Source organism: Dromiciops gliroides, chromosome 1, assembly GCF_019393635.1.
Source record: "Dromiciops gliroides isolate mDroGli1 chromosome 1, mDroGli1.pri, whole genome shotgun sequence".
NCBI lineage: Eukaryota > Metazoa > Chordata > Mammalia > Microbiotheria > Microbiotheriidae > Dromiciops > Dromiciops gliroides.
The window spans coordinates 662,189,737-662,200,423 of NC_057861.1; the positions used below are offsets into that span (position 1 = coordinate 662,189,737).

Consider the following 10,687-nt stretch of genomic DNA (forward strand, 5'->3'; position numbering starts at 1 on the left):
TGGTTTAATATTTTATTCTCTTTTTCCCCACAATATTGTACAGATGGCTGGAAGTATTCATCCCACCCATCTCATTCTACACCTGGCTTCTATGCTCCCTCCTATATGCCTAATGCCATGGACATCTCAATCCCATGCATATGATTAAGTCTGACTCATTTTCCTCCAATATGTTCGGTGGCATGGACATATATTCCATCCACCTATTTTAAGCCTGGCATACTGTATGGGCAGTACATATTGCTCAAGTGTGGGAATGCTCATATCCCATCATTTCTCTGTTCTTTTATGGTAACCCCCATAATTATCTCAGGTGTCATGATAAATAACAGTGTTGAATTTGGCCTTGAGACCTGTTACCAATTATATTAGATTTTTTAATTTCTCATAATGGCATGAGGATAATTAGGCAGATGATACAAAAAGTAATGAAACAAAGATAAAAATTATTTTTAATAATTAATTTCACAGCAATTGTCTTCTCAAATGCCCTCCATAAGGGGGAACTATAGTAATATTATAATTTTAAAGAATGTTTCAATTTTTGTTTTATTATATGTTTCATGTGTAACAACCAAGATTCTGAATTCCCTTAGACATGTTTTTGAGAACTTTCATTGTTTGATTTGATTATTGACAAAGCTATTTTAAAGTTGTGTTAAGCTCAATTTTGTAGGAAATTTTCCTGGCTGATTACAAGCATCCACACATCAACCCCTGAAAAGACTTCCATTCCACGACTACACCTAGAGGACATCTGAGAAAAGACTTTCAGAGACTTTAAATGAACAGTTTTGATTTGTTGTTGTTGTTTTTTTTTCTCTTTCTGTTATAATATACACCATCTGTAACATGTATTCTCTGCAGAGGCCCTCCCTTTGCAAGACTAATGTCAAAGCGTCGGTTCATGAGGACAAAAAAAAAATCGCCCCTCTGGACAAAACTTTCCTCTCTCCCTTTTCTATATTGTTATTAACATATTGTTAGTTAACATAGGTTATTATATTCTGTTATTTTTGACTGTTTCATCAAGGAAACGTACCGTTTCTTGAGGAAACAAAGCAGGGAACTGTAACGATTGGAATGATGCCACCTGCTGGAGACTTACTGTAGAAGAGTTCCACCCATGAAGCGAAGGTCTTTGAGGGCAAGACCAGGAGTCTTTTCTTTGGAAAAGGAAGTGACGCGGGCTAGTGGGAGGAGGAAGGAAGAGACTGGCGCTCAGTCTCGGTCTCTTTCCTTTGGACTCTGGTGGAGAGCGGAGCTAGAAATGTGCTCTTCCTTTAATAGATAGGAATCTAGGCCTTTCTCTCTCTCTTTATCAAATTCTTATTCTCCTTAATAAACGCTTAAAAGTCTAACTCTTGCTGAAGCTTATAATTTATTGGTGACCACTCATTAGATATTTTAGACAGACTAGCTAGAATTTTAGCCCTTAACATAACTGATATTCAGTTCACACCCCCATTAGGGATAATATCTATTTGTAGACTAAGGAATACAGACCCTAAGATTTCTTGCAGAATAGAATTTGAATATATGTGAAATGGAACTCTCATAGACTAGAAATTTTCCATTCAGTATCTAATTATTGGTAGGAAATTCTAACAACTTGCCCCTAAGCAATTCTTCAAATGGCAAAGGGAAATGATTCAACAACTGGGTGGGGTATAGTCAGAAAACTTTGATACCAATGAATTGATTTCTGTTGGGTTTGTTTATGTAGAGAAGTTTCTAAATCAGAATATTTTGGGAAGGGTATTCTAAACTTATTTTTGCTAATGTTTTATGTTATTTCAAAAAATGAATCCTGATTACTTATATAATTAACTCAATAAATAAGAACACTGCACAATGTTATGATATAAATTAGTCCAAAAAATGGCCTGCCAGTGGGGAAGTCTGGGTAATCCCTAAGGTAATATATGAAGATAAACTAAGTTTCATTAATTTTCTTCATATAATTAGGAACATGTATATCTCCAAGGGAAGATTGATTAAAGCAAACTTCCTTTAAAATAGGATTGCTTAAATAGAGTCTTAGTTAAGTGAGCTGTCTCATAGAAACAGAATTTATCTGAGATTAGATTCAGTTGTGAGATAAGATTCACTTCCTATATTATAGAAAGTTATTCTCAATAATATACACATACTTCTGATCTCTAGATTGCAAGGAAAATATATAAAAAAATGGATGAAATATACAAGAGAAAGCATGCTAGCCTGCTACGAAAAATAAGTGTCTAATAAAGTGTTCATCTATTATAGAAGAGTATAATACAAATCATGAAGTTGAAATTTTTATTTTTCCCAAGACTGTAAAAAAGGAAGCAGATTTGATATACTGGAAAATAAAAGACACTCAAAACTATTTTTTTCACTCTCTTTCTTTAATCCTGAGAAGACATTACACACTGAGAAAAACATATTTTCTCTCACTGTATTTTTTTAATTACAAAACTGGTTCAAGCAAGTCTCCCATATAAACTATCATTTTGTCATAAATTCATCAATATAAAAAGCATTACTCTAAATATAACAGAGACATAACATTATAAGCCTATAAAGCCTACAGAGTGATTTTCAATATTACCAACATATAGATTTATCTAATCATTATTAATATCTTTATCTAAATACCCATAATTCTTTTGTTTCTGGTGATATTTCAATGGAAGCTACATATCCCATATATGTTATGGTATTATCATCCGTGTTTTGTCTCAAGAAAAAAGTATTGATGTCACAGAGATAAAATACTAGATCAGGCAAAATACATTATTCAATTAACTTCTAAGTATACTGGGATTTTCAAAATTAAAAAAAAAACATTCTTTAACAAATTACTTTTCATATTTTCCTCCTATTGCTTTAAAGAAGATATTGTTTCATTTTTTCAAATAATAAAACATGTATTTTACAAGGCTTCCTAGGTATCTCAGAGAGTTGTAAAGATCGGTATATTCAGTCCCAGCCACCATGAAAGATAAATGCTGAATGCTTATAAATACTTTATGCTATGAAGTATTGATGTTAAATTTTTACTTAGCTTATCTCAAGGAAACTATGGAAACTACAGAAATGCAGAAGACAATTCTTTCAGTAAAAATATGGATAGTTTCTGAAACTGGAAAGGTTCTTAAAGGAGAAACTCTTAACTTCCCATTTTACCTTCCCATTTTAAAGGAAAAATGAAACTTAGAGAGTGACTTGTCCATGGTCACATTTGTAGAATTAATAACTATTGGAATTCAATTCAGGTTCTCTGTAATAAAACATTTTTCAATGAATTACTGAAACTAAGCATAATATCAATATACTGACATTTTCTCACAGATTTGCCAAAACTATGAGATCCAATAGGTCCATTGTTTTAGAACTTTAAGGGTCCTTTGAAGTTATTGTCCTATCTCCTAACTTTACAGATGAGGAAAGTGAGGTCAAGTGAAATTAAAGGACTTTCCCAAAGTTGCATTGATATAAAAAAAATGAATCAGCATTTCTAAATATCAGCAACAAAGTCGGGCAGCAAGATATAGAGAGAAATACCACTTAAAATAATTGTAGAGAATGTAAAATATTTGGGTGTTTACCTGCCAAGACAAAATCAAGAAGTATATTAAACACAATTACAAAACACTTTTCACTCAAATAAAGTCCTTTTGACCTTATTTCAGAATGCAATGTGAGACATTGGTCTATGCCTAATGTCTGCCAAACTAATTTCCAGGTTTCCCAACAATTTTTTGTCAAATAGTAATTTCTTGTTCAAAAATCTTGGATCTTTACATTCATCAAAGATTAGATTACTGTGGTAATTTACTACTGTGTCTTGTCTACATAATCTATTCTACTGATTCATCATTCTCTTTCTTATCTAGTATCAGATTGCTTTGATGATTACTGTTTTATAATACAGTTTGAGGTCTAGTATGGCTAGGCCACCTCCTTTTTCTTCATTAATTCCCTTGATATTTTTGCCCTTTTGTTTTTACAGATTGATTTTATTATTTTTTCCTAGCTCTATAATATGATTCTTTGGTAGTTGTTTTTTAATTTTAATTAATTAATTAATATTATTTATTTTGATTAATCTGGTACTGAATAAGTAAACTAATCTAAATAGAATTGTTATTCTTATTTTTATTTTATTTTAGGGTTAATTGACTTGCCCCAGGTCACACAACTAGCAAGGTCAGATTTTAACTCAGGTCCTCCTGAATCCAGGGACAGTGCTTTGTCTACTCTGCCACCTAGCTGCCCCAAATTGCTACTTTTATTATAGTGGATTGGCCTAGGCATGAACAATTTATGTTTTTCCAGTTGTTTAGATCTGACTTTATTTGTGGAAAAAGTGTTTTGTAATTGTGTTCATATAGTTCCTAGGTTTGTCTTTGCAGGTAGATTCCCAGGTATTTTATATTGTTTCCAACTACTTTACAATTTCTCTTCCTATCTCTGCTCCTAGACTTTGTTAATAACATATTACCAACAAATACTGATAATTTATATGGATTTAATTTATATCCTGACACTTTGTTAAAGTTGTTAATTATTAACTGTAGTTTTTTTAGTTGATTTTTTAGGATTCTCATTATATCATCAGAAAAGAGTGATATTTTTTCTCATTGTCCATTTTGATTCCTTCAAATTATTTTTCCCTCTTATTGTTATAGTCACCATTTCTAATATTGTATTGAAGAGTTGTTATGATAATGAGCATCCTTGCTTCACCCTTGATCTTATTAGGAAGGCTTCTATCTTATTCCCACTACAGATAATGTTTTTTTTTTAATGGATTAAGATAGATATTACTTATCATTTCAAATAAAGCCCAGCCGATTAGCGTGCTCTGTAGTGTTTTATCCAATCAAATAAGAAATTTTATAAGTATTTTTCTATGATTAGTTTAGAACAGTCTTTTGTCTTATTGGTAATGCTTTTTGAAGTTAAGTTAGGATCTTTCACCCCCCCCCACTTTTAGATATGCACTACATTCTTCTTATAAACTGCATTCTCTGTTTTTCTCACCCACGTGCTTCAAAGAAACCCATTTTTAATATTCTTCCTTGAAGTCCAGTCCATATCAAATAGCTATTTCAAACAAATATATTGGCTCCCAATTGAACTGCTCCATCATATGAAAGTATAGCTAAACAGTCAAGATGACTAGGCAGTTGGGATGAGGACCATGTATCCTGAGTAAACCCAATCAGGTACAAGGGGAGGATTATTAATTACTGGATATGCAGTGTTGCCAGACATTGCCCCTACCAAACCAATGCTTCTGCTAGCTACTGCCACAAATACTGTAGGAATACTATTTCCTCCATATTCTGCTTAAATCTGCAGAGTTTCATCTAATCTGGCAGATAATGCTCAGAGTTCACAGGGAATTCCATTGTTTTCATAAACCCAAAGTTGAATCCATTAGTTCCAGAACTCTGCATAGAATTTCCACTTCTTGAAGCAACACCACTCTTTCTGCAATCCATTCAAAGTTGTTGTTGTTGTTGTTGTTTGCCTACCAACTGGAGGCCTTCAGGAGTCACTTCCTCAAGGTCCCAGCATGACTGCTTGTCTTTTTGTTGGGATCTATCACCAGATGGCCAGAACCTCCAGTAATCATTATCATTAACATAAGCAAGAACAGTTACTTTTGTAGTTATATCAACACCAAATTCAATCCTCATATTACTCAGGGTACAATTCTAAGGTAATCAAGATTTTTTCAAAAGTAGACTATGTGGAATGATCCATGATATTCATTTCAGTTTGACCATTGTTAAGTCCAACAAAGCAGCATTTTGCAGTAATGCACTGTTCTTCAGGCCACTGTGGAACAGTTTGGCTTCATCCTTGAAAAAACAACTCCACTTTAGGCCACTAGAACTTGTATCCTTCTTTGACACCAGCTTTTCTTTTCAGACAAGAACCAGCTGTATTCAATTGGAATCATTTCAAATTGAGATGCAATGAGAGCTGCCTCACCACATTTTTTTTCTTTTGGTGAAAGCAGTTTTGATATCTACTCCCTGTAACAACTCAAAAATACAGCTGGTAATTTTACTTGAGATTACACCTTTTCCTTCCAGGTGATTTTTTTTTTTTGCTGTATTTTACTTTAATCTACTTTACTCTGGTCTTTAGATGGCAAAAGGATATTTTCAGGACTACCCAACAATTCAGAGTTCTTTTTTGTTACCCTCATAGAGTTTCTTGGTGATCTTAAGCACTTCTGAGGTCACTGTTTCTCTGGCTGCAGTGGTGGTTAACTGGAGAACTTCAGGAACCTTGGCTTGGTGCTGGGGAGCAGGTGAGGGGGAGTGGTTGAGGAGAAAGCCTCTCTAGTGTTGATATGAGTAATAGATGTTAGGGGCAGCTAGGTGGTACAGTGGATAAAGCACCAGCCCTGGATTCAGGAGGATCTGAGTTCAAATCCGACCTTAGACACTTGACACTTACTAGCTGTATGACTCTGGTCAAATCACTTAACCCTCATTGCCCCACCAAAAAAAAAAAAAAAAAAAGAGTAATGTTATAAAAGGAATTTGGTATGATTCCTTATTCACAATTTTTTTTTTTGCCAAATAGTTTAAATAGTATTGGAATTATTTGTTCTTTGAATGTTTGGAAGAATTCACTTGTGGATACATATGGCCCATTTTTCCTTAAGGAGTTCATTGATGGCTTGTTCAATTTTGTTTTCTAAGATAGTCTTATTTAAGTATTCTATTTCCTTATTGACTAATCTGTGTAATTTATACATATTTTCTAAATATGCATCCATTTTGCTTAGATTGTCAGCTATATTGGCATATTATTGTGCAAAATAACTCCTAATTTTGATTTAATTTCTTCTTTTTAAGTGGTGAATTTAGCTTTTTCATTTTTGATACTAATTTGGGTTTCTTTTTTAATTAAAATGACAAATGATGTATCTATTCTATTTTTTCATAAAATCACTTCAAATTTTATTCATTATTTCAATAGTTTTCTTACTTTCAATTTTATTACTCTCTCCATTGATTTTCAGGATTTTCAATTTGATGTTTAATTGGAGATTTTTAATTTCTTCTTTTCCTAATTATTTTTAGTTACATGCCCAGTTCATTGATCTGTTCTTTCTCTGTTTTAATGATGTAAGAGTTTAGAGATCTAAATTTTCCCTTGAGTCCTGCTTTGGCTGCATCACATAAATTTTGGTAGGGTGTCTCATTGCTGTCATTCTTTTTAATGAAATTATTGATTCTTTTTTATGATATGTTCTTTGATCTACTCATTCTATAGGATTATATTATTTAGTTTCCAATTAATTTTTAATCTATCTTTCCATGGCCCATTATTATATGTATTTTTTGTTGAATCATGATATGAAAAGGATGCATTTAATATTTCTGCCTTCCTGATTTTGATTGTGAGGTTTCTATAACCTAATACATGATATGAAAACATGAAATACATATGTTGACATAGATAGGCATAGATACAGACACAGATACAGATATCTATAGATGGTTACTCCTTAGTGACAAGTACTGAGTTGTAAACATGTAGAGTTAACATGTAGAGTTAACATATTAAAAGAATGCCCTATATTTAGTGTATATATGTACACATGTATGTATAAATGTTTGTATATGTATGTGTACATATGTAGATATAGATATGGATGGTATATCCTCAGACATAAACACACATGCCTTATGCATGTACATGCATATATGTGATACACATATATAAATATATGCACACATACACATATGTACATATATAATACACATATAGCATGCACGAAGCAGTATATCACCAAGTAAAAATACAAGATAACTCCACAAATATGTAAAATAGTTACCTAAAGTTTGAAAGTTAAATGTTGTAAACAAAACTAAGAATGCAAGAAAGAATTTTTAATGACCCTAGAAGGCTGGCCTTGAAATCAAGAAGACATAAATTAAAGTCTGGCCTATGATATATCCTGACTGTGTGCTCTGAGGTAAGTTACTCAAACTCCCGGGGTCACAAGAAACTTTCTAAGAAATTCAGTTGCAGAGAAGGTCTTGATATGGATTTGTAGAAGTTCCTCACCTGTAGTACCCAGTCCAATGACATCACAGATCCAAAAAAGATGGAAATATAAGAAAAAAGTTAGTATAATAGTTTCAAATATTGCAAACAATCGGAAAATTCCATTAACCATCACCTCAAACCTATCCTATTTTTAACACCTGCATTCTGTAATGACACCATAATCCTTCCATTCACTCAGGTCCACAAATTGAAAACTTGACTTGGAAATAAAACTGTCAGTCTATTCTCCATTATATTTCTTTATTCCAATTAACATAATTGCCAAGCTTATTTTTGGTTTCAAAAATTTCACACTTAGCTCCCTTTATTCATATAGATAAAAACCTATTCAAGCTATTATTGCTTCTCACCTGGACTGTTGTAATGACAATCTCTTTGGTCTCTAACTCTAATCACTTCCCTCTCCAATCCATTTATCACACATCTGCAATATAAATCTTATCATCATGTAATTCCCTTGATTATGAAGCTCTAAGAATTTCCTATTATATCTAGAATAAGATCCATACTCTCTTTGATTGAGAGAGCATGCAGCCAAGTGGATACTGGGCTGGCTTGAAGTCAAGAGGATCTGGATTCATGTCCTATCTGTGAGAATTACTGGATGTGGCCACCTGAGTAAGTTTGTTATACTAGAGAGAGAGACAGACAGACAGAGACAGAGAGAGAGAGACAGACAGACAGACAGACAGACAGAGACAGAGACAGAGACAGAGAGACAGAGAGAGAGAGAAAGACAGAGACAGAGACAGAGACACAGAGAGAGAGAAAGAAAGAAATATTTATAGAATACAGTTTAAGTCATGAAAGCACTATGGCAAACATGAAGGATACAGATTCAAAAGCAAGACATGCTCTGCTCTCAAGAATTCACATTCTAATGAAATTAGATAAACACATATATAAAAATTCAACTGCAAGTGAACAGCTTAGGACATATCAAAGAAGAGAATTGTCCCTCTTATTTAAAGTATTTTTTAATTAATAAAAACATCAGTTTCTGATATTGAATCATGTGATAAAACTAAAGATTTTAGTGGCAAGTACTTTTATTTTCAAAATCTTTGGGAGCTATGGCTATAAACACCTATAGGAGCAGTTGTCAGTCTGTATCTCCTGGGTAGCTTTCCAGAATGATCATAACTGGAACTGGCCAGAGAGCATTCCAACTCCAAACACTCTTGGGTTCATTCCTAGACTGTCTCCATGAGGATCTGAGTGGAGATGGTAGAGATGATGAGGGTGGTGATTTCACTTACCCAGCACATGTTGCTTCCAGTCTCTCCCTCAGGGTGCATTCCCAGTTTTAGCTAAATTAGCTTGCATATCTCTTGTATGCCAGTCAGTTAATAATTGACAAGTTTGTTTGGGCCTTTCTCTATAGAAATTGCTGTCCCAGATTATGACTGTGTATGATGTTTTTAAAGTAGCAGTAGCAAGTCTGGGGAATGCTGTCATATCCAGGGGTTTGTGCTTAGCTGCCAGTTTGTGGCAGTTTGTCAACAGTTATTGCAGGTGGCAGCAAAGGTGGGTCCTTTCTCCACAATGATTTCTCCCTTCAGTGATGGCTGTAGGGACTGATATGGAAGCGGGGCCTATTGTTTTATTTGGTACTGATGTTCTAGACTCTTGGTTTCAGAAGCCAGGGCTGTCACCATAAGAGTCTGAACATATGTGATAATCAACATGCAGCAGTGGTAACAGTGGGCAGTGGTAATTCGATTTGTATGACCCATGATGCCTCCTCTCAGGGTGTTTCATTACTCTAGCTGACCTGTAATACTAGCAGAATTTTCCTGATTTTCTGCATATCACTGAACTCATAAGTCCAATTCAATTCTTACATAACCTGTTTGCTATTTAAAGTCCTCTTTATGTGTTTCTAGTCTTACATTCTAGGCCTACTGAATATTATTATATTATTTCTATTTTAATATTTTCACACACTACTTTCCAGCTGAACTAGCATACTTCCTATCCAGGGAAAAGGAATGCTATTCCCTGTATACTGTATCCCTTCACTTTTCTCCATGCCTTTATGTAGACTAAAATGCATTACATAATTTCTTTCTTCTCCTAGAATACCAAGCTTCCTTCAAGGCTTATTTCAATTTCTACATTCTACATGAATCTTTCCCTGAGCCCTCCCTCCCCAAGCTATTAAATCTTCTCACAATATACACATATATTTTATTTTTATTCATTTTTACATGCTCATATTATTCCCCTATAATATATAACTTCTCTGAGGGCAAAGCCTGTTGATAGATAGATAGATAGATAGATAGATAGATAGATAGATAGATAGATAGATAGATAGATACATACATACATACATACACACATACACACATACATACATACATATACAGATAGACATATACAGACATACACACACACACACATATATATATATGTACATATATTCATGTATGTATGTATTTTTAAACCCAGCATATAATATTATGCCTGGAAAAGGGGTGAACACTTAATAACTGCTTCCATATTCCAATTAATGTGCAACTGAATGGATAAGCTTGTTCGTTCATTCGTTCGTTCGTTTGTTGTTCGTTCCTTCCTTCCTTCCTTCTTTCCT

General features: G+C 33.6%; 1 pseudogene; it reads right to left on the minus strand.

Annotated features, from left to right (window-relative positions):
• Positions 1-5,002: 5,002 nt before the first annotated feature.
• LOC122753320 lies at positions 5,003-9,389 on the minus strand (annotated as a pseudogene).
• Positions 9,390-10,687: the final 1,298 nt, after the last annotated feature.